The sequence below is a fragment of the Macrobrachium rosenbergii genome, chromosome 47, assembly GCF_040412425.1.
Source record: "Macrobrachium rosenbergii isolate ZJJX-2024 chromosome 47, ASM4041242v1, whole genome shotgun sequence".
Classification (NCBI taxonomy): Eukaryota; Metazoa; Arthropoda; class Malacostraca; order Decapoda; family Palaemonidae; genus Macrobrachium; species Macrobrachium rosenbergii.
In genome coordinates this window covers 17,635,104-17,659,417 of record NC_089787.1, presented here as the reverse complement: position 1 = coordinate 17,659,417, position 24,314 = coordinate 17,635,104, and the positions used below count along the sequence as shown (strand labels likewise).

General features: G+C 39.0%; 1 long non-coding RNA gene across 2 annotated transcripts in view; it reads right to left on the bottom strand.

Annotated features, from left to right (window-relative positions):
• Positions 1-6,223: 6,223 nt before the first annotated feature.
• LOC136830558 (uncharacterized) overlaps positions 6,224-24,314 on the bottom strand; it is a 37,276-nt gene continuing 19,185 nt past the window's right edge. For both annotated transcript variants that reach the window (XR_010850660.1, XR_010850659.1), the window contains 3 exons: positions 13,344-13,466; positions 11,928-12,209; positions 6,224-7,454 (listed from right to left, as the gene is read on the bottom strand). This is a non-coding gene — a long non-coding RNA (uncharacterized lncRNA). The remainder of the gene's footprint in view (positions 7,455-11,927; positions 12,210-13,343; positions 13,467-24,314) is intronic.

The following is a 24,314-nucleotide window of genomic DNA, read 5'->3' as shown; positions in this document are numbered from 1 at the left end:
ACAGCTGTCAATGATTCATACTCAACACAAACACATCTGCCAAAAAGCTGATAAAACAGCTGTCAATGATTTATACTCAATACAAACATCTCCCAAAAAGCTGTGATACAACAGCTGTCAATGATTCATACTCAACACATACACCTCTCCCAGAAAAGCTGTGATAAAAAAGCTGTCAATGATTCATATTCTACACAAAACATTTCCAAAAAAGCTGTGATAAAAAAGCTGTCAATGTTTCATACTCAACACATACACATCTCCCAAAAAACCTGTGATACAACAGCTGTCAATGATTCATACTCTACACAAACACCTCCCAAAAAAGCTGTGATTCAACAGCTGTCAATGATTCATACTCTACACAAACACCTCCCAAAAAAGCTGTGATTCAACAGCTGTCAATGATTCATACTCTACACAAACACCTCCCAAAAAAGCTGTGATACAACAGCTGTCAATGATTCATACTCGAGATAAAACAGCTGTCAATGATTCATACCCAACAAACACATCCCCCAAAAAACCCTGTGACAAAACAGCTGTCAATGATTCATACCCCAAAAAAACACCTCCCAAAAGCTGCAATAAACCAGCTGTCAATGATTTATACCCTACACAAACACATCTCCCAAAAACTGTGACAAAACAGCTGTCAATGATTTACACTACACAAACACATCTACTAAAAAGCTACAACTTAATCAAAATGTCCACCAAACCTTGACAACAAGAGACAGGATTTACAAAATGAAAAGGTTTACTTGCTATTACCATTTTGCGAATTGTTTTTACTCTGGATTCTAAAGTTGGGTCTCTTTTTCTAAATTAGCAATAAAAACTTGAATGAAATGAACGCCCTAACATTAAACATAGGTTCACAAAACACACACAAATCATTTATTATTAAAAAAAAGATGATTAAAAAAACTGAAAAAAGTCATTCCCTGATATACAATAATGAAAAGCAATCAAAATCATGTGCTGACATAATATAAATGGTATACCAGTTGTACCATTCCAATATACTCGTAGTCCATGTATGTGAATTCATTTACCAATGGCCATCTTACAAAACTCATAAATATCAATTTACATTTTGAACTGATCTTTCCTCTGTTTCATTGCAACAAACCTTTTATTTTCATTTATGCCTGAACACTCAGATGAGAGAACACAAACCAAATAGCTATTTTAACTAAGAAAAGCTTTTGGTTAATGATGCCCTCTTCAATAAAGTGAAAGACTTACCACCCTTACCAACACAACTGGGCAAGACCTGCTGAATGTTTAAGTAACTCCCAAACACTACCACAATAAGGGGAAATGATACAAATAGTAATAAAGAACATAAAATATCTTAAAAATAAAACAGAATATGCCGGATTTAGGCTATATGGCCAAGTGCTGGGACCTATGAAGTCATTCAGTGCTGAAACAGAAATTGACAGTAAAAAGTTTGACAAGTGTAACAAGAGGAAAACCTTGCACTGTGAATCAATTGTTAGAAGGCAGTGGAAAGGAAGATGGAAGACAGAGAAAATGAACTTGGGTACAGTAAAAGGAATGAAAGGGGTTGCAGCTAGGGACCGAAGGGTCGCTGCAAAGAACCCTAAGTAATGCTTACAGTGCACCGCATGAGGTGCACTGATGGCACTAATATTGAACAAACAGACAACCCTAAAAAGGGGTAAGACAAAGGCAACAACACTTTCTCTACTAAGCTCCCATAATTAGCAAATATTAGAAACCTAACCCCAATTATAAGATAAATTCAAGGGAATACCAAAATCAAGAAAATTTAACATAAAAGGACAGAACTTGCAGTAACACATAGGTGACAAGCATGCCACTGACCTTTTGAGGAATTTGAATTGGAATAGGTAGTCCCCAGGTTACAACTTACGGAGTTCCGTACTTAGGGCACTTTTTCAAATATATTCATCAAAAAATCGGTTCCGGGTTACAGGTGATGTTCCTAAGTTACGGCACCATAACTAGGGTTTAGGTGCCATAAGCGCCTTAGGCACCAATGTTCCGAGTTACAGTGTTTTCCGACTCACAGCACACTGCTACAATGGAACCCCCACCGTAACCCGGGGACTGCTAAGTGCTGGGAACCTATGACATCATGCAGCAATGAAAGGGAAACTGACAGTAAGAGGTTTGAAAGGTGTAACAGGAGGAAAACTCCAAAGTTGTACTATGAAACAATCGTTAGGAGTGGGTGGAAAGTCAGATGGAAGAACTGACCTTTCAAAAGGTAAAAAGGTCCCATACTGTTGATGAAATCACTGAACACAACATAACGAAGTGAAGCAAAGTGAATAAAGAAAATGGGATTGGAAACAAATGAACTTCACATCAAAAAAACATGAAACGACAGCAAAGCAGCACAAGAAAGAAAGATGTTTTGTTTGATCTAATGACCTGGTACTAGAACAATTAGTTGGTGCGACTGGAAACTGTTTCACACAGAGGAAGGCTATTTTATGATCAATGGGTATAAAATATACAGAATATACAATTTAGGCTGAAGGCCAAGTGCTGGGACCTATAAGTCATTCAACGCTGACAGGAAAATTGAGAGTAAAAGGTTACAAAGGTGTGACAGGAGGAAAACCTCACAGTTGCACTATGAAACAATTTTAAGAAGCGGGTGGAGAGTAAGATGGAAGAAAATACTGAATGGAGGTACAGTAAAAATAAATGAAATGGGTAGCAGCTAATGGCCGAAGGGATGCTGCAAAGACCCTCAAGTGATGACTACAGTGCACCGTGTGAGGTGCACTGATGGCACTAACCCCCAACAGGGAATTTTTTTTCATGGATTTCTAAGAACAAATGATGATTTGACTTTAGAATCTCTGCAACCCATACTTGATTTTTAAGGCAGCTGCTTCTTTGTATGGCAATATCTCCCTCCACACCAGTAACTATTGAGAACCAACAAAGATACAAGGAGAGAATAAAGACACAACCCTACTTACCGACATTCAACTTATATACATTCAGACACAAATAAACAAGATCGCAAATTAAAATTGTGTTCAGAGCGCTCCCCTTTACCACCCATAAATTCAGATTTTCTTTTGAATGCCTATTCTATACAAACATTACTGTATGTACAGTGTTTTAGGATGAAAAAACCTACAGTACTGTATTTATTTTATATCAGACTGTACTTAAATAGGCACGAAGAATACAGTAACCAACTAGCAATTCAACATACAAATGGCTGTCCAGAATGTATCTTGTTTGTAAGCAGGGTGGTGTCCATGCAATGACTGGAATAACCTAGCCTTTCAGAGCATCTGGAACAAAGGATATGAAAGGAAACAAGTCCTGCAATCACTTCCACTGTCAAATTTGGTACTGAACCTAGCTCCTGTCCAGATGAAGACTTAGTGGGGGCTTAGGTAATCTCCCTAGCCACCATGCAATAATGGAGGATGGATGTCTTTACTGGATCACCTTCCTTGACTTAACTTGTGGAAGATGTTTTCAGGCAAGGGTATCTTGGCCTGACTTCTAGTAGAAGGACTTCTATCAAGGAATCTAGGCCTATGTCCACAAGAACTGTGCATTTATGGCCACAATATAGACTGAATAGACTTCAACACATCCTCCAGTATAGCAACATCAATGAAGTGTCCTCATATGAAGAAGAAATATCTCAAACATGGAAAGACAAGGCCAACATAAAAATTGAATAACTTGAACATACAGTAATTATTATTACCATTCAGTAGATGAACCCTATTCATATGGAACAAGCCCACCACAGGGGCCACTGACTTAAAATTCAAGCTCCCAAATAATGTGGTGTTCATTAGGAAGGGGAGGTAAAGGGGAATACAGAAAGAAGATATCTCACTTATTAAATCATAAATATTAATTAATAAGTTAACAAACAAATAAAAATGTATTAAAATTCCCGGGGAATAGTATTAGGGTAGTAATGCAATGCATCTTTGCTTGAACTCTTGAAGTTCCAATTGCACAACATCCTCAGGGAGACTGTTCCATAGTCCAATGGTGTGAAGAATAAAAAGGACCTCTGGGACTGAGAAGTTCTACAGCGAGGCACATTTACTGCATATTGGTGATGCTGTTCAGCAAATCTGGTTGCTCTTGGCAGAAAAATTAGATCAGGGATCAATTGTGAATAAGAAAGAGCTCTGTTAAAATAGAGACCAAGTCAAAACTGCTAGTAAGACATCTAAAGAAAATAACTACGCTTTTAGAAGATTTACCAGTCTCAAGTCTTTTTTTATCCCTGATATACAAGGTCACCATGTTTCTCAACCTCAAAAGAGATCTAAGAAAAAAGATGGGTTGCATTTCTTTTAAATAAAATCATTGGATGAAAAAAGACAAAAGGGTGTCTTGGAGACCTCCTTCAACTTTGCAAGGACAGACTGGAATATTGGAATTCAGAATTTAAGCAAAGGGCCAAAATGAAATTGAAAGTATGAAGGTTTGAAGGGTGAAACAGGAAAACCTCTCAGTTGCACTACGAAACAACTGTTACAGAGGGTGGAAAGTCAGATGGAAGAAAAGAATATGAAAGGAGGTACAGTTAAAGGAGAGAACAGACTAGGATCTCCATTTGGATACGTTCTCAAGACCCGAGACTACAGATGAAGAGATTAGACTGAGTGTGAACTGCAAAAGGACTCGAAAAGTAAAAGGAGGCAAATACAGAGGATTAGAAAAGGTAAACAGAAGGGTTAAGTGTCATCAATATTATTATTATTATAGTATTCAGAAGACGAACCCTATTCATATGGAACAAGCCCACCACAGGGGCCATTGACTTAACATTCAAGCTTCCAAAGAATTATGGTGTTCATTAGGAAGAAGAAAAAGGAGGTAAAGGGGAACATAGAAAGAAGAGATCTCAATTATGAAAAAAGAAAACATAAATTACTAAGTTAATAAATAGATAAAAATGTATTAAAATGCAAGGAGAATAGTATTAGGGTAGTAATGCACTGCATCTCCACTTGAACTTTTGAAGTTTCAATTGCCCGACCTCCTCAGGGAGACTGTTCCACAGTCCAATGGTGTGAGGAATAAAGGACCTCTGGAACCGAGATGTTCTACAGCAAGGCACATTTACTGCATATAAAGAAGAGGATAAAGTGGCACATGAACAGAACCCTGCAGAATGCCTCAAGATATGGAGAAGGAAAATCAACACTAAGAGATTAATGCCTGAAAGTAGGAAGCAATGAACTTCTAGCTTGACTTGGTATCTCCTATTGATTACTTTGCATAACAGACATAACACAACAGTAAAATCTCAAGTAACAAATGCAGTACCTTGCTATAATAGACAATGCAAAATATAAAAGCTGTCAGGTCTAGCCCAGAAATGATATTTGATGTTGATCATTATTTTATCCAACAATAAAATTATTTTAATAATTGTCTTAAATTTTCATCTATTTATTTATCTATCTGTAAATTTATTATTTTCTTTTTTACTAAGTGATTTCTTTTCTGCATTTCCCATTACCTTCTGTTACTTCTTTCTAATAAACACCATATTCTTTGGAAGCTTCAATTACAAGTCAATGGCCCCTATGATGGCCTTGTTCCATATGAATAGGGTTCTTCAACTTCTGAATAATAATAATCCACTCCAACACTGGTTCACTCAAATGCTACTGAACAGCACACCCCATTCTTGACCATATCACCTGGGTTAAGTTTTGAGAATATACATGATCTTAAGCAATTGGCATTGCAGCCCTGTCTAATATCTAAATTAACTGGTAAAAGGGTTTGCTTTTGGTGAGGTACTCAAATCTAAATTTTGAGCAACTCACCTCACCTGACATGGAAGACAGTGAACAATTACTCCCTCAAGGGAGTTTACAAAAGGACTACAGTACAGCACTGCATTTTGACATCAGTGGATTAAATCTCACAAAAAAGGCAATTTGAAAGATATCATACCAGATGGATATATATTCCAGTCAGTCAGAACAGTACTCTCAATGCACACTGAACCTATAAGAAAGTGCATGAGAGAGTGAAAAATGGACAGGTGAGATAAAGGACTCACTCTAACACAGTCTCGTCTAGCTAGTTGGGGTTATTCAAAAATTACGTAATGCCTTGGGGAGGTATGGCGAAGTGTTATGAGTGTGATGGGGGTTAGGGGGTGCAGCCATAAGTTACATAACATTCAGATTTTTCCCTTTGTTTCCTCTGAAAAGATGTAAATGCAGAATGACAAAGAGAGATAGTAAAGATTCTACACCAGACTTTTATTATATTTTTTTAGCAATATTGAGAATATGGTATTTAATATTTTTTGTATAATTATACAGTATCACAAACCCAAGCCTTATTTGTACTTCAACATCTTATACTATATGTATTATATGACATAGAATAATCTCACAAACTCATCCCTTTTCTGAGCTCGACATTCTCTACTTTATGCATAAATATGGCTTTGAAAAATATCACAAATTAAATTGATCCTCCTCTAAACTTAGGCTTAGTCTACTTTGTGTATTATGTTAAACTAAAAGAACAAAATCAAAAACTAAAAACTGGCAACCGCTTAGAGTTGCCAATTACATTACTTAGGAAATTAAGTAACGGCATAAGAGAACATTTTCATTTCAAATCTATCTGTGATTCTTTAATATAATAACATAAAAGTATAAAGAAAAACATAAAGGTGATAATTTTAAGGTATTAGGCTAGACTTGAATATATTAATGCATTAAAAAAAGGAAACATACTAATTCAGGGGGTGTACTAGCTGATGCTACATAATTTTCTAGGAGGAGTCTGGACATGTGTTATGAGGCGTGACAAGGGGGGGAGGGGGTAAAAAATTACCCTAAAAAGTTACTTAATTTTTGAACGGTCCCATTCTACCATCATCTGCTCTCACTGGGTACTCAGGCATAGCAAAAATAAAATGTTTGTACACTGTACTTCAACATTCCTGATAGATACACGAGTGTCTTTATAATAATGTTTAAGCCAAAACATACTTGTTATTGTGAATCAAAATAAAATGAAGTACAACTTATTACATGAAAAGCAAACATACTGACATAAAAACTAAAAAATGCAAAATAATAAACTCCACGTCTTTTACAATCTTACGATTTTTCAAATGAAAATTCTATTGAAAATGCGTAGCAAAATGACACCCCTCCCAATCCAAAATTACCATCTTTTTTTTTTTTTAAAAACTAAAATAAAAATTTAATATTTTCTTCTGATTTTCAAATAAAAGTTTAGGCTATGCCTCGCAATAACTGAGCTGGAAACCCAATTATCAAATGGAATGCCTTTCCATCAATGAGTGGTTATTTTCGATGCTAACAAGGTCATTCTTTTGATGCTACTAGGGTCCTTCTTTGGGTACTAACAGGTCCTTCTTTTGATGCTAAAAGGGTCCTCTTTCCCAAATCTACCTGAAAAACAAAAAGAACACATTTCAGAATTCAATGTCTTTTTCAAAATTAACTATGGATACGAATTCTGTCTACAAGATGTCGAGATATATGAATCTCTAAGACTAATGCTTGTTCAAGATTTGTATGATGACATTTTACCTTCGGTGTGCTAAGGAAACAAAGAGACAAGGATAAAGACAGACAAGATTGTAGGAATGTGCTATGAAAGTATCACAATTCTGCATTGCATTCCCAAGCAAAAAATGAGCTGAAGAAAAATCAGTGCGTCCTTGACTTATAGGCGATTCGATCTTGTGGCACTTTTTCAGCACTGTTAATGGCATTTTACAGCGCCGTAACTTGATGCTGCATCAAAGTTATGGCACCGTCAGTACTGTTGACGAGACTAATGGCAAGAATAGGAATCAAGTTCACGGCGCTTACAGTGCTGTAACTTCATGCAACATCAAGTTAAGGCGCCATAAGCATCGTTACAAGCAAAAAACCTGACTTACAGCAGAAATAAATTTACAGCGTGGCGCTGGAATGGATCCCCTGCTGTAAGTCGAGGATGCACTGTGTTCCCATTCAAATGATTTACAAAATTTGCTTGGCCTGTACTTCCGCTGTTGTTATACTAATCAAAAAACTTTGCATGTACTTTATCACCATCATACAAAATAAAATAAAACATAAAAAATGGGTCAACTAAATGCAGTATACTGTACACTGATGGTTCGAAATCTCTCACTGTAGGGTTCCATTTTGCTGTAATATCTCTACATAAGATCACTGCCATTGCATTATCCATTACAGCCTCTATTTCTACTGACTACAATCCCACCTGTTGATATGATTATTCAAAGTAGAAATTTTTATAATTAAATCTATTTTTTAAATACTGTACTCACCTCTCTAGCTGTATTTCCAGCGTCAGGCGGGAGGACGACAGAGTGTGAAAAGTAAAAAATTAATAGGATCGTTTAGTTTGAACCGTCCATTAACCTAACCAATGAGGTCCAACTTGCTGCCGGTCTCAAGACCAGATAAATGGGGAGAGTTGCTGCCTGGTCTAGCCAACCAAGTGTGCAAACAGTGGTAAAAACTAAATAATGATTCTCGAGTCAATGATGGAATGCAAAATAGGGCTACAGCATACCCTGTAAGTGACGTGCTGCAGTATTCCCTGGCAGCAGTGAGAAATATGCAAAGGGTACAGCAGAAGTCACAACTTCAGCTAAAGAAGTCAGTGAGGAGAAAGGATTGGAAAAAGGACGGAAAGATGAGAATTGGAAATTGGAATGTTGGTAGCCCCACAGGAAAGGGAAAAGAATTGGTTGATGCCATGAAGAGAAGGAAAAATTATGATTCTATGTATACAAGAGACCAAATGGAAGGGGAAAAGGGCAAGAAAGCTTAGAGAGGGATATCAAGTTTACTACATAGGGGAAGAAGCAAGGAGAAATGGGGTAGGAATCATTCTCCATCCAGATCTGCAGGAGAATGTCACAGAGGTCCAGCATATAAGTGACACGCTTATGGGCTTAAAGTTTGTGAAAGATAACAGAGTATGGCATATCATCTCGGCATACGCCCTGCAACAAGGGTGTGGTCAAGAAGAGAAGGAGGAATTCAGAGGGAAATTAGAAGAATATATAGAAAGACTTCCAAGAAGTGAACTATTACTGTTATCTGGGGATAGGTGACAGATTGTTGGAACTAGCAGAAGCTATGAATCTGGAAGTCATTAATACACAGTTTGAGAAAAGGAGAAGTCATCTGGTAACATACAAAAGTGGACAAAATGAAACAAATTGATTATGTTTCGGTTAGGAAGGAAGACAAGAAAATCATTATGGATTGTAAAGTTATTCAAAATGAATCTGTTGGAGCTCAACATAAACTGGTAGTGAGATTTTTAGGTTAAAGAATACAAAGTTTGCCCCAGCCAGGAATAGGAGGATCAAAACATGGAAGCTGAAGGGGAAAGATAAGAGAGTTCAAAAGTGGAAAGAGCCAGAATGAGAGAGATGTAAAGGGAATGTGAGAATCGCCTAGATGTTGATATGAAAGGGACTGTGGTTCCAAGGCAGCAGACAAGTGGTAAAAACAGGAAAGAGAAACATGGTGGTGGACTCAAGAGGTTCAAACAGCTTTGAAGGAAAAGAGTGCTGCCGGAAAAGCTGGAAGAAGGTAACAACTACCAAACAAGAGAGTATGACAGACAAAAGGAAACAAAGAAAAGGTAGCGATTGCAAATGGAGAAGCCAGGAGGATCAAAACATGGGAAAAGATAATCTGAAGGGGCAGAAGAGAAGAAAAGACAGGCAGGATGTAGGAGAGGTAGGAATTATTAAAGATGAAAAGGAAATATCTTGACTGAGGAAGAAGAGGTCAAGAGGACGGAAAGAATATTTTTTCACAACTATTAAACACTGAGAATGAGTGTGAAGAACTGGAAAATGTTCCTCCAGTAGAAGGACCAATAGCAAACATCAGAGAGAGTGAAGTCGAGAATGCTATAAAGGAAAAGTAAATAAAGCTGCAGGAAAGTCAGAGGTAACAATGGAAATGATTAAAGCATTGGGAGATCTGGGTAAAGAGTGGGTGCACTCACTATTGGAAAAGATCTGGGATGTAGAAGAAAACGCCAAGGGACCAGAAAGATAGTTAGATGATTAAAACGTATAAACAAAAAGGAGACGTGTTATACCGTGAGAGCTACAGAGGAATAAAGCTTTTGGAGCATGTATTCAAGATACTGTACTAGAAAGAACAGTAGAAGGGAGGTTGAGAGGAGTTGACAGATATACATGAGCAGCACTTTGTGTTTATGAAAAGAAAGAGCACAATGGATGCTATTTTTATAGTAAGACAAGTCCAAGAGAAATATTCAGAAGGAAACAGGAAAGTTTACATGTGTTTTGTGGATCTTGAAAAGGCATATGACAGGGTACCAAGAAGAGCAGTTTATTGGTGTTTGAGAAAGAGAGGAGTACCAGAGAAGTTGGTAAGGTTAGCAAAGATGATGTATGAGGGGGCAAGAACCAGTGTACAGAAAAAATATGGGGCGACTAAGGCATTCCCTGTGGAGGTTGGCCTCCATCAGGGATCAGCTCTGAGTCCATTTTTGTTCCTCGTCATTATAGACACTTTGACATCAGAATTAAGGAACAACAAAGAACTGTGGGAACTGATGTTTGATGATGATTTAATCATTATAGCAGACACAGAAGAAGAACCACAAGAAAGGTTTTTAGCATGGTAAGGAGCCCTAGAAAATAAAGGTTTGAAAGTGAACATTGGAAAGAAAGAGAGAATGATTAGCAGTAAAGAATAACATGAAGAAGTAAACATTCAAGTGGAAGATGGTACAGTGCCAAAACAGAACGATGAGTTTAACTACCTGGAATCAATAATAGCAGAGGAGGAAGGTACTGAGAAAGCAGTGAGACAGAGAGAAAGAAGCATGGCAAAAATGGAGGCAGGTAACTGGAGTTGTTTTTGACAAGAAAATGCCATCAAGGCTCAAAATGAAAATTTATAAGACAGTTATCAGGCCTGTACTATTATATGGGGCAGAAACTTGGGCACTTGAGAGGAAAGAGGATGGACTGTTGGAAAGAACTGAGAAGAGGATGGTGAGATGGACTGCTGGAATATCACTAGTGGAAAGGAGGGAGAGTTAAGAAGAACGTGTGGTATATGTAACGTAAAGGAGAAGGCTAAGGAAGCTCATCTGAGATACTACGGTCGTGTAATAAGAAGAGAGGAGGTAGAACCAATCAAGAGAGCTAAGAACATGCCAGTGATGGGGAGGAGGAGTGTGGGGCATCAGCGGATCAGATGGATGGATGGATGTGGTGGTGAGGGATATGGGTGAGGTGGGACTAGGGGAAGCAGACGCAACGAATAGAAATAGATGGAGAAAGTTGACTCAAGTGGCTGACCCTCCTATACAGTGGGATTAATTAGGTCGAAAGAAGTTTAAACCGTCTGTTCACCCATCCCTTTAGGGTGGTTTGAGTGTCTATAGTTTTCCACTGTTTTTTCTTCTGTCCACAGAGTGGGGAGGTGATATATAATAGCTGTTCACAGAGTGGGGAGGTGATGCATTATAGAGAGGTAAGTAGTATTTAAAAAATAAATTTTATTATAAAAATTTCTATTTTTGAAATGACTCTTACCTCTAACCTCTCTACTGTATACCAGATGATACAGTCTGCAAACATCATTTGTAAAAGATTGTGCCACTACTGCATCCAGATTTCCTCTCTGAGAAAAGTGTTCATTATGGAATAATATCACTACAACATAAAAGTCTGATCAAAACTACATAACAGTCATACACAGCTTCATGTATTGTACTGTATTTATCTTTAATTCCTTTCCTAGTTCTCATATTTCCTTTAACAGACTTTTCCCCTGGTAATCTTTACCACAAACATACATCTATCTAGACTACAAATGCTCAGCTGAAAATAACCTTACCAAATGACTTTGGTAAATATAGTTGAAATTAATCCAAAGGTGATAGATGTCAAATTCTCATTCCTCTTCTTTGTATGACCTTAAACCCATCTTCCCATGGCATCGGCTGCTCATCTTCCTCCTTCACAGAATTCTATCTTGGGCATTCATGTTTTATGCCCTACTGCACTTCCATATCTCTTCCTACATCGTGCCACCTACTTCTCTGCCTAACTTTGACGCCACCTAATTCTCTTCGTAACTCTGCTTCTTCTACCCTCCATGGACATATACCGAGGTGTCCTGTCAAAAAAGAAAAAAGTTAGCTCATAGCAGTACCATTTTACAAATATCAGAAATTGAATATACTTGTTTTATAAATGCCCATTTGCCATGCCAGACCTGGGCAACACTGAATCTACAAACTAACATGCCAGGAATCACAGGTATATGAGCTTTTGACCATATTCACTTTTCTATATTAACAAATACACTGGAAACAATTATTTAAACCAAAGGCTTTCATTTTTTTATGGGGGTTTGTAAATACAAAATTCTGCTTCAACTTTTTCCTTGACAGACACAGATGTTAATTGCTCACTGACAAAATCTTATATCAAACCATCATGTCAGTTGCTCATATATCAAGTAAATAGATAAAAATAATGATAAAATTTTGAACAGTAAATTAACTGTGTCAACATTGCAGTCTGACTATAATACTAAATGTTCTTCATAAACTAAATAAGTTGAACATAACTATAGTCTGTTTTTCATTAGTCCACCCGCCTGTGGTTCAAATGGAACTCTGCATCCCTAACATTAAATAGGCTATATGTAAGTTTTATAAATAAAAATATCTGGGTGTATTTCATTGAAAAGTGTTTTAATTATTTACTGGACTCCAACTACAAGTTAATATTCAAAATAGGATATTGTTATTATTGTTGATTCGATTTCATGCTGGTACTGCTTATATCAAGATTCAGGCCCCCTACTCTGCTACTAAGCTTTTACTGGATTCACTGGCCTGCATAAAAATTAAAAGTATATACTGAAATTCGTGTAATGAAGTTCATTGTAACAGAGTAGGTGTGGTCCAATAAAACATCTTGCCAAGTGAACTTGTTCAAAGCAATTTTCCGCCAATTTCTGGCTGTTCTATGGTGGGACATTACAATAAAACAATATCCTATTTCGAACATTAACGGTGTACATGACAAATTTATCAAAACACTTTTCAGTTGCAAATGTTTTCCAGATATCCTTTATACCTAAAACTTACGATAGGTCTATTTAAAGCCCGGGGCGGATTATTGCTTCAGTGCCAGTTTTAGATGGGAAAAAATAGACTATAGTAATATTAGCAGCCTTCAAAGGACTCTGTATAACTAACACAGGCAGCAAGATTACCAACTTCTATTTCAGTTCACATACCTTATCGGGCTCCAATTACAAGAGACTGCAAGGGAATAGACCTTTTTATTCGTTTCATACTGGTACTGCTTATATCATGATTCAGGCCCCTTGGCAACACAAGATTTTACCGGATTCACTGGCCTGCAATGCAAGGGAAATTCATGAGTTCATTGTAACCTCCTTTAAATAACAATTCAAAATTGTTCAAGTAATTTCCATGGTGGGACATTACTGGAAATGCTGTACATCACAAACATGACAAATTTTAAAAGTAATTTACATTTTCCCTAACTACAGTATACAAACCTGGTCTTTACATGAGTGATATGCTTCAGTACAGTTTTTAAAGGCCATTTAACTTTTAAACAAGGTGGTTAGGTAGTTAACTACCATCCAACTGGTGGGAGTCCCACCCACCCAGATGGTACACATTCACTTTGCCTTTTGGCCCAGGTATCAGAATGAGGGGTGACATGAGGTGGGCATTTAACTGTAAAGACCTTGTTGTTCCTACACAAAATACAAACTGTTGGTCTTTACTAATGGCAGACTTACTTCCTTGGACGGAGGAATCTGAGTAAGTCTCTGAACTGACTGGTAGTTTGTCACACCAAGAGAGCTGAGCTTCTGACACATTGAACGGAGTATGGAACTGCGTGTTCAACTGTCAGACTTCTGGGCCTTTTTCAAATGTATGGGTTGTAAGCAACATCATTTGAAAAGGGGCTAGGTTGAATCTAAGTGTTGGAGACAAAAAAGCAAGTATAAGCATTGGGCTTGTTTTATTGCTGGGCCCCCTCTTTCCTTGCTAGAGAGAGAGCAGGACTTGCTCCTATACATCTATAGTATATAGACAATAGAATGGAACTTGATTGTGAAACTCACCTGCACCAATGCCAGTTCCAGCATGTGAATGCCAGTTCCAGCATGTGACGCTCACCACCTACCCTCTGCCCACAAGAAGAGGAAGGCTGAAGAAAGAGAGAGGGAGGGGAGGCCAGTCACTCACACACAACCTGTCTTTCACAACCACAACCGAACACCTTAGGTGAGATGCTACCTGTCCTCTTTGAGGAGCCAGGTAAGCCACACAACTTGTTGAGCAGCCACCACAGGACCCAAGGAAAAAGTGTTCAAGGACTTGTGGGCAATGTCCTGAAGGTAGAAGGATGTGAAGGTGGTTTGGCATGACCACACCCTTGCCTTCAGTACCTGAGGAACCAACAGATTCTTCCTGAATGTGAGGGACGGACCAATGCCCTGACTTTGTGAGCTCTCACTCGAAACATACTGGTGTCTCCTAGCCAGATGTGAAGTACACCCTTTGATTGTTTCATAAAGCCAGAAAGAGACAGTGTTCTTGGACACCTCTTTCTTGGTCGAGCCAGTACTAAGAGTCATCAATACTCAGGTCGGATATGTCAAGTCCTCTTAGGATAGTACCACAGCACTCTAACAGAACAGAGTATCACCTCATCTGGATCATTAGCAACAAAGTCCTCTAAGGAGGGGACTGTAAAGGACTCCAATCTGGCATCAGGGACTAACAGATTCTGAGTCTTCGTTACGAAATCCGGGACAAAATTAAGCGTAACTGATCCCCATCTCCTTGAGTGTTTAACATCAAAGGAGAGTCCATGAACTTCACCCACTCTCTTGCCGATGCCAAAGCAAGCAACAAGAAGACAGTCTTGAGAGTCAGATCCTGCCTCCGAAAGACTCATATGTATGAAGGCTCAGCATGACAGTGCATGAGTCAGGGGGCCTGAGTTCTCTTGGGAGAGCAATACCTTTCAAAGCTTTTCATCTGCAGAGAAAACTCCAGTGAGGAGGAGATATCCCCACCTTTCAAGTCGTAGGACTAGGCCCAGGCCAGTCCTATAGCCCTTTACTGCTGAGAAAGAGAGAAGCTTCCCTAGGCAAAGAAAGACTAGGAAGTCTGCTACCTGCTGAATAGCAGCTCCAACTGGAACAGACCCTGTCCATGACACCAACCACAGAAGACAGCCCATTTCTCTGTTACACAGCTGCAGGGGACTGACAGAAGTATCCAGACATCTCTGTCAACGTGTGGCAAGAAACCTCTTGCTTTCTCTGAGATGCTGGATAGTTTCCAGCTGTGAAGCGCAAGAGACTCCATTGACCGGCGGTATAGGCAGTCCCCAGTTATTGGGAGGCTTGGTATTGGCGATACGGTTTTACAGGGTTTGTCTAGCGATGAAAATCTGTAAGCCAATTTCCATTTATTGGCACTGATAACCGAAAATCAGCGATCTTTGGTGATTTTGAAAAAACCCCTGTGATTTTTCACCACTTATGACCAGAGGTACTAATCAGGGACTGCCTGTACTGGTCTTCATGTGGCTGGCACAGAGTTATGCCAAGGGGGAATCTCTCTTCGTGCCTTGAACAGCAGAGCTAGTAGGTCTGGATGCCAAATGGCATGTGGCCATTTGGGAGCCACCAGGATCATTCTGAGCTTTGGGGTGATCACTGCCCTGTTGATCACCCTGTGAATCAGGCAAAACAGAGGATAATTGTACATGTCCAGATTGTCCCATGGGTGTTGGAAGGCATCTTCTGCTGCAGCCCATGGGTTTGGCACAACCAAACAAAACACTTGCAGCTTCTTGCTGTGCCAGGTGGCAAACAGGTTGATGGATGGAGGGCCCCAATTGTTGAACAGCCTTTCTGCAATGTCTGTCTGAAAGGACCATTCTGTACCTAACACTTGACCCTAGTAACTGAGCTTGTCTGCTACTACATTCCTCTTGCCTGGAATGCAACTGCCTGACAGCTCTACAAGTGTGCTGCTGCCCACTTGTGCACCTGCATTGTCAACTGGTGTAGCAAAAGAGACACTAAGTATTCGAACTCTTCAGAATAAGTCAGCATTTCAAAGTGACAGTGATCATATAGCTACTAAACAATTTGAAATGTACTAATCTAATCTTAGTCTAAGTTTTATGCTACAACACCCAGGTTACTTCAACTTTATTATTCTAACTCACAATCAAAACCATACTGCGTTGTGTATATTATCCAAGACATAAATGGTACAAACTTACTGTTAGTTCAAATGGTGCATTCAATATTCTTAGCCTGAACTGAGATTGGGATTGGCGTGAGCACAACCTCTACTTCATAACCCTCATCCAAAGCACACGCCAAGAAATTCTCCTTACATTTAGATATGCATATCTCCTAAAGGAAATATCCCTAAATGAACTTTAAGATGAAAAGGAATATTTAGTGGATTTGGAGGCACTGACAACTATGGCTGAATTTCCTGAGTCCTTCCTAGATACAGCTACACTGCACTGGAGCTGTAAAGAGACTGCCTCTCACGACAGTCTTTGACCAGCACCAAAAGTTCGACTAACAACTGAACCAACAAACAACTGATGACCTTACTTAAGCACTATTACAAGTATACTTACAATTAAATACATGAAACAGCCAAACAAAATGCTTTTCACAACTACCTATACAAACACAACAAAAAATAATATCCGTCTTCTCCTACATAATACGCATTTCCACTGCACGTAAATTTAGAAAGAATATATAAAACCGTACCACAACTTGCAGAAAAGTACAATCTCTCTTGTAGAAGTTTTCCCGCAAGAAAAACTTATGCCTACATTATTTAAAATAGTCCTGTTCTTATCAATGCCTTTCTGGCTTCTGCAGCTATCTGAGCAGTCCTTCTGCCTTGCGGGGGGTTGCTTGACTGAACGTCTTCCACTGCAGGATTAATTTCCTTTGTCTCCTGCCACAGCTCTAAGGGGTATAACTTAATTATAGGTCTCATGAGCTGGTTATGGGGCGTTCTTAGAGTAGCCATTCTTGGGACCTTGTCTCATCCCGTATGTAACTCGATCACTTGGCCCAACTTCCACTTGCTCCTTTGCCCCTCGTCATGAATGAGGACTACTTTCCCTATCCTGGGCCAAGAGCCATGCATTGTTCCTACTCAATGGGTCTCTCTTAACAATGTTAAATACTCCCTCTCCCATCTTTTCCACAGGTTGTTGCACAACCTGGATACATAAAGGAATCTTTTCTCAGTGATCTCATCCCAATTTACTACTTCTCTTGGGAAGGACTTAAGCTTTCTTCCAAGAATCAAATGGTTAGGGGTTAAAATTTCCAATTGATTCAAGTCCCCATGTGTGTAACTTAATGGTCTATCATTGATGATTCCTTCTAGTTCTACCAGTACAGTATACAGGTCAGTTCTTCAAAACTGAGTAAGGCTTGGCCTAAGATCTTTTGTAGGCATGACTTGAGAAGTCCCATAAGCCTTTCCCATATAGCACCAAACCATGGTGCTCTCATTGGAATGAACTTCCAGTTACACTTTATATCTAAAAGACGTTCCTTTACCCTGGGATTCTCCAACATGGTCTTAAGATATTCTGATGCCGCTACAAACGTGGTGGCATTGTCACTCGTTTGCTGGGAAACTTCTGCTGCAGGACTGGTTGTCAACTAGTTCCACATGTATGCCTCTGGTTATTGGGCACATAAATAAAATTATATAATCCTTCTCAGGGCACTGTCCTTCTTCCTTAATCCATAATAAGCCAGTGTAGTCCATGCCTGTGGTATTAAGAGGTTGCTTACATTGCATCCTGACCTCAGGCAATGGAGGAACTATAATGGGCCTATATGCCTTCCCCTGCATTCTCCTACAAATAACACAATGGTGTAATATACTCTTAGTTAGTTGCCTTGTCTGTGGGATCCAGAACTCCTGTCTGACAGTCGCCACAGTTGCACTTACACCCATATGAGCACTAGCATCATGATGTTCTTTAATAATTACCCGAGTAACATAGCAACTCTTTGGCAGTAGTATAGGAAACTTAACAGGTTCGGGTAACTGTGTGTGTTCTAGTCTACCCTTACACCTTATTACCCCATTGTCCAGGTAAAGAGTCAACTGGTGTATGAGAGCTAGTTTTGGTCTTCTTACCCCTTCATCAAATTCTCGAATTCCTCTTGGAAAAATTCCTCTTGCATGAGGGCAATAGTCTTATCCCTTGCCTCTTGGAGTTCTTCCAAAATCAATTCACTATGTTTCTTCATATTGGTTGAACTACAATTATTCAAAAATTGTAGGATCCATGCTGTGGTCCTGTAGGCTATAGACCTTTTTAACCTTGCTGAATCTTTTCCAATCCAGCAAGTGAGTACTGTATCACCATTCAGGTTGTCCCCTACAGTACTGACCAAAATGTTCTCTTCCCTACCCTGCACAAGTGATCCACCAACCCATGACCTATCTATTGGCCAAGAGGAATTTTTTAACCAAGGGGGTCCCTCCCACCAGAAAGAACTAACCAAGATCATTTCTGTCCTTTTCCCATGTGTCAACCAGTCACTAGGATTATATCTGTAGGCACATACAGTAAGGCAAGACTGCGTCTGGAATTAAAGAGTTTGTTTCCTCTACTCTATTTTTCACAAATACAGGGAGAACACTTTTCAATACTAGCCAGCTTAGGGTGACTTTACTGTCAGACCAAACGAACAGTTCAACAAACTGATCCTTCTCAAAGGATTCTTTAATAAATTTGGCCATTCTTGCTGCTAGAAACAATGCCATAAACCCAAGTTTTGGAATAGTAAATTCTTTAATGGGTGCTACTCTTGCCATTCCCACCAATAAATAAGAGTTTTCGTTCTTAACTCTGTAGGCTACACAACCATATGCTAACTCACTGGCATTGCAGAATATGTGAAATGAGTCCCCCTTTCCTAGGCTAGTATTCCTAGGAAAGGAAATATCGACATTTTTCCAAGTCTTTGGATAACTCCACCCATTGTTTCTGTAATGGGTCTCGGAGTTGTTCACTCAAATCCAGTTGTTGCTTCCACAAATTCTGCAGGTATATCCTTGCCCTAATAGTAACAGGTAGAAGAACTCCCAATGGATCGTAAGTCTGTGCAACAGTTCTGAACACCTCTCTTTGTCTGGCTGGACTTATTTATTTTAGTAGGATGTAATGTCAAGGTATCATCCTCTTTGTCCCAGTTCAGACCAAAGACCTTACGAGTTGTTTGTTCTCTGTCACTAATCCCATATGCTCTAGCAATAGTCTGCAACAAGTCATTATTACTCGTCCATTCCTTCAGATATAAATGTGCCTCTGCAAATATCTTATTTGCTTCAAAGAAAAAATTTACCAGTTCATTATCATCATTGCTGGTGAACTGCAAGTTATCTACATATAGTCCTCTTTTTATCCTTTCTATGTCACCTTCTATCATAGGCAGGTGTTTCTTAATCGTTGCATTCAGAAGAAAGGGAGAACATGTAGCTCAAAATAAAACAACTCAAACCTTTACACCAACAATTTACTGTTAAGGTCTGTTGGATCTTCCAACCATGAAAATCTAGTGTAGATTTATCTTCTTCCCTAAGTTGCACCATTAAAAATGCCTTCTATATGCCACTAATACAAGCAAACAATTTTGTTTTAAACTGCAGTGGAACTTTGAGTAAGTCAGCTGTTATATGTGGTCCTGTCCACAATCTTTCAAGCTTAACCCACTTCTCCCTTGTCTGACCGAACAGTCAAATACTATTCTAAGAGGGGTTGCTGCACTGTCCCTTTTAACACCATGATGTGCCAAAAATGACAGTCTTCCTCTGTTTTAAAATATTCCACTCTCTCTGTGAATCTCCTGTCCTCCTGATCCTTCAGGATTTTCTGGTAGTGTTCTAGATACTGAGCGTCCTTCCGAAACCTGACACACTGTTGCTTTAATCTGTTCAAAGCCAACCCAAAGTTGGAAGTTAATCTCCTTTTATTGTCTTTCCAAGGCAATGCCACAACACACTGTTTGTCAGTTTCAGAATAGGTTACAGTACTCTCAGAGTTCTCCAGTACTTTCCGTTTGTGTTCCATTATCTCACTGCAGTTAATGTCTCAATGATCTGAACTCCATAAAGTTTCAAGGTCTTCCCTTGGATCCTTTAAATGAGTAGCCCCTTCAGCCACAGTTATGTAGTCGGTTTCCACTGCCAGTTTTAAGATGGAAACACAAGTCTCCTTGGTGGGAGGAGAACTACAAGTTCCAGTTACTACATAACCAAATATGGTTGGTAGCAATACTAAATTTTCAAGTTTCCTAAACCCTGGATGTAAAATGTTGAACACACTGTCAACCCGGATGTAAAATGTTGAACACACTGTCAACCCCTATTGACAATTCTACAGGCGAGTGTTTCTCTACTGGTAGATCAAAATTATTTATTAGCCAAGCTGATTTTTGGCCTATACAACAACCTTATGGTCTTCGTAACGCCGAATTTCTTTGTATATCCTGGTAGACTCCATATCTATTAATCTACCCCGGTGAGGTACAGCGATGTTCACCATTTCATACTCCTTAACTGGTGTAGAAGTTAAGTAATCTCTCAACAATATATTTTCAACTCCCTTGCTCTTATAGTGGAGTCCCTCAAGAGAAGATTTCTTTACAAATGATCTCTCAGCATTGGTATCTAACAAACCCCTCTTTCGCACAATGCGACCTCTTTTACCCTATTGTGGCTGTAGGTAAGATAGACTTCCTAGTCCTCTTATTTCCCTGTCCTGTATCTGTCAGAGAGTGTATTCCAACTGGTACCCCACCTACCTTAGACTTATTTGGTTGGTTTCGATTACATATAGCACTATGATGCCTAACAGTGTAGCTGTTGTTACAACCTTGCCTGTCACAGTCGGAACCGAAATGTTTATCGGATGCACATATGAAACACAGGCGCCGAGTTCTCAGTCGTTCTATCTTTCCTCCTCTGGTTACATAGGATTTACGTATCCATATATGATTGCCTCTGCAAAGTGCACATCCTCTAACCTGGTTTATCTTGGCTTTGTATTTTCTTTAGGCATTATCGATGTTTTTTTGGTCTCACAGATTGCCCTTGGTCTACTGCAAAAGCAGATACTGTAGTTAATGTATTAGCTTTTACTGGTTCAGTTTGTGGAAAAGCCCTCAAATTGTGTATTTCTTCAAGATATTTTTTAAAATTAACAAATTTAAGCCAATCTCCTCCACACTTGTCGTTTTATTATTTCAATTACACTGCTAGGTAGTTTGGTGTAGAGCAAGATGGTATACAATTCGCTCAATTCCAGCTGTTCACTTTCCCATGATCTTATGCAGCAATCAAATTGCGCTCTGAAACCTTGTAGCGATTCTGCATCTGCCTTGGGAGTCTCAGTTTGGAAGAGTTTTCTAACCAAACACAACTTGATTTCGTCTTTTCTGCCATAGGTTTTTTATAACAAGTTCACTGTTTGCAAATATTTATCACCTAATTTAAAACCAGATATTGGTTCCAAAGCCTTACCTTCCAATAAGTCCTTCAAATAAGAAAACTTCTGTATTTTCTCAAAATCAGTACGTTGGTTTAATGATACTTCATAAAATTCCCAAAATGAATTGCATTCTGATACATCACCATCGAAATGTTTGAGGTCTAAATTATGTAACTTTACACTAGCTTTAACACGCAATATCAGTGCACTAGGTTCACTCCTTACAGCTAGAAGACTCGTGATGGAGGAGTTTAGTCTATGAATTTCAGAGCCTACCTTTACGCTATATTCACCTTGATTCATAATTTGGTGAGGTTGTCCTCCAGGATCCGTTAGATCCAACATTTCATTATCCAATTCCTGGACTTTCTGCAAATATTCCTTCAAGGAGTTTCTCAATGAAGAAATACTATTGATATCACCAGTATCAATAATGGTTTCACAACCTTTTTTGACCAGTTAGTTATCACAGACTTAAAACCCCTCATCTCTTTAATTTTTCCATGTCATACATCATAGCCTATAATTTACCATCACCAAAATATATAAGTTCTTAATACTAAAAAGGTGTACAAACTGTCAGCCCCAAACAAATATGTATACTGGACAAGCAAATACAATATTCAGAGGTTGGCCATGCCTCTTCAAATTGATCAGTGGTAGATCACTACTGGTTATATTATATTTAAATGCCCTTGACCACCCACACATATATACAATGTACAACATAGGGTTTTATTTCAAATTAAATTACACTTAAGTATCTCATAGTCCTACTACCTATCCATCTCAGGCTAGGCTAACACGTTACTAATTCTGAAATGGCTGCCACCATCAGCCGGTCATGTTTTTATCTTTATCACCAAGTAACACAACAATTTTAAAATTTCATACACACTAACTATACAGATCACTGCCATAACAATCAATCACTGGGATCCTGGTCACTGCAACAATTTATTCCGATTCGTTCAGAACAAGTATAGCATTTCAAATCATAAAGTGATCGTACAGCCTAAACGGTTTGAAATGTACTAACCTAATCATTAGCTCAAGTTTTATGTTACGATACCCAGGCTATTTCAACTATATCATTCTAACTCACAATCAAAATCATACTGCGTTGTGTATATTATCCAAGACATAAATGGTACAAACTTACTGTTAGTTCAAATGGTGCATTCAATATTCTTAGCCTGAATTGAGATTGGGATTGGCGTGAGCACAATCTCTACTTCGTAACCCTCATCCAAAGCACACTCCCAGAAATTCTCCTTACATTTAGATATGCATATCTCCTAAAGAAAATCTCCCCAAATGAACTTTAAGATGAAAAGGAATATTTAAGTGGACTGAAGGCACCAACAACTATGGCTGAATTTCCAGAGTCCTTCCTAGATACAGCTAGTGCACCTGAGCTGTAAAGAGACTGCCTCTCACGACAGTCTTTGACCAACAACAAACGTTCGACTAACAACCGAACCAACAAAAACCGATGACCAGTCCTTAAGCACTATTACACATAACTGTATACACGAACCAGCCAAACACAATGGTTTTCACAATTAGATACAAACAAACAAAACATCCTTCTTCTACATAATATGCATTTCCACTTCAAGTAAATTTAGAAAGGATATATAAAACCATACCACAACTTGAAAAAGTACAACCTCTCGTGTTGAAGTTTCGACAGTAGTAGTGAAGGTTTGAGTGAGGCAGAGGAGAAAGAGGCCAAAACAGTGTTCCTGAGGGAGGTTCCCTGGATTGAGAAATTTTGTATCAGGAAGGGAAGAGACATCTGAATTTTTTGATGAGTATAAGTAGTATTGTAGACAAAAGTATGGGGAGAATGATATTGTGTGGATAAAGTGGCTGGGAGGATTCTTGGATGTGCAATTGAAGATGTGCTATAGAAGTATGTGTGAGGGTGAGCCAGGGTGAGTCCATGAAGGCTAGAGTGATTAGGCAGGTGAAGAGAATGAAGGGAAGTGTTGCATACAAGAAGGATGATAGGTTTGAGGGGGCAAAGATGACAGTCGGAAAGGAAGTGGGCTTGTATGTCACATTAGAAACTCTGGCTAGAAAGAAGTATGGAGAGGAAGGAATTGAAACAAACACCTCATGTGGAAGTTCTTGGCCACCATTCCAGAGAAGATTAGGGTAATTTTGAATAAGAAGAAAAAGATCGGAAGCGGTGGTTGGGAAGAGCTTAAATTGGGAGGGTGTTTTCGAGATCCTAGAAGACCTGAGAGCAGATGATCAACCAAAGATGTACGTTGGGTCTGAGGTGGTAAATGGAAGGACATATCAGGAGGCTTTGGCGAGTGAAGAGATAGGTGTGATGCGAGCATTGTTGGAGGAGTCTAGGAGAGATTGGGTGGAAAGAGGACAAAATAATGTGCATGTGAATGTGGGGAATAATGGGAAAAGGAACTGGAGCAGAGGCAGAGAGAGGGTTGAGAGTGGGAGCGTGAGTAGAGCAAATGGAAATGTGAGGGGAAGTCAGATGGGAATGAGTAGTAATGATAAGGAGTGTTGCAGGTGTAGAGGACTGGGCGTGTGGAAGCGGATTGCAGATGGGCCAAAGGCAAGTGTTTTGGCTGTGGGAAGAGAGGGCATATGTTGGTGGACTGCCCACAACCGAAAG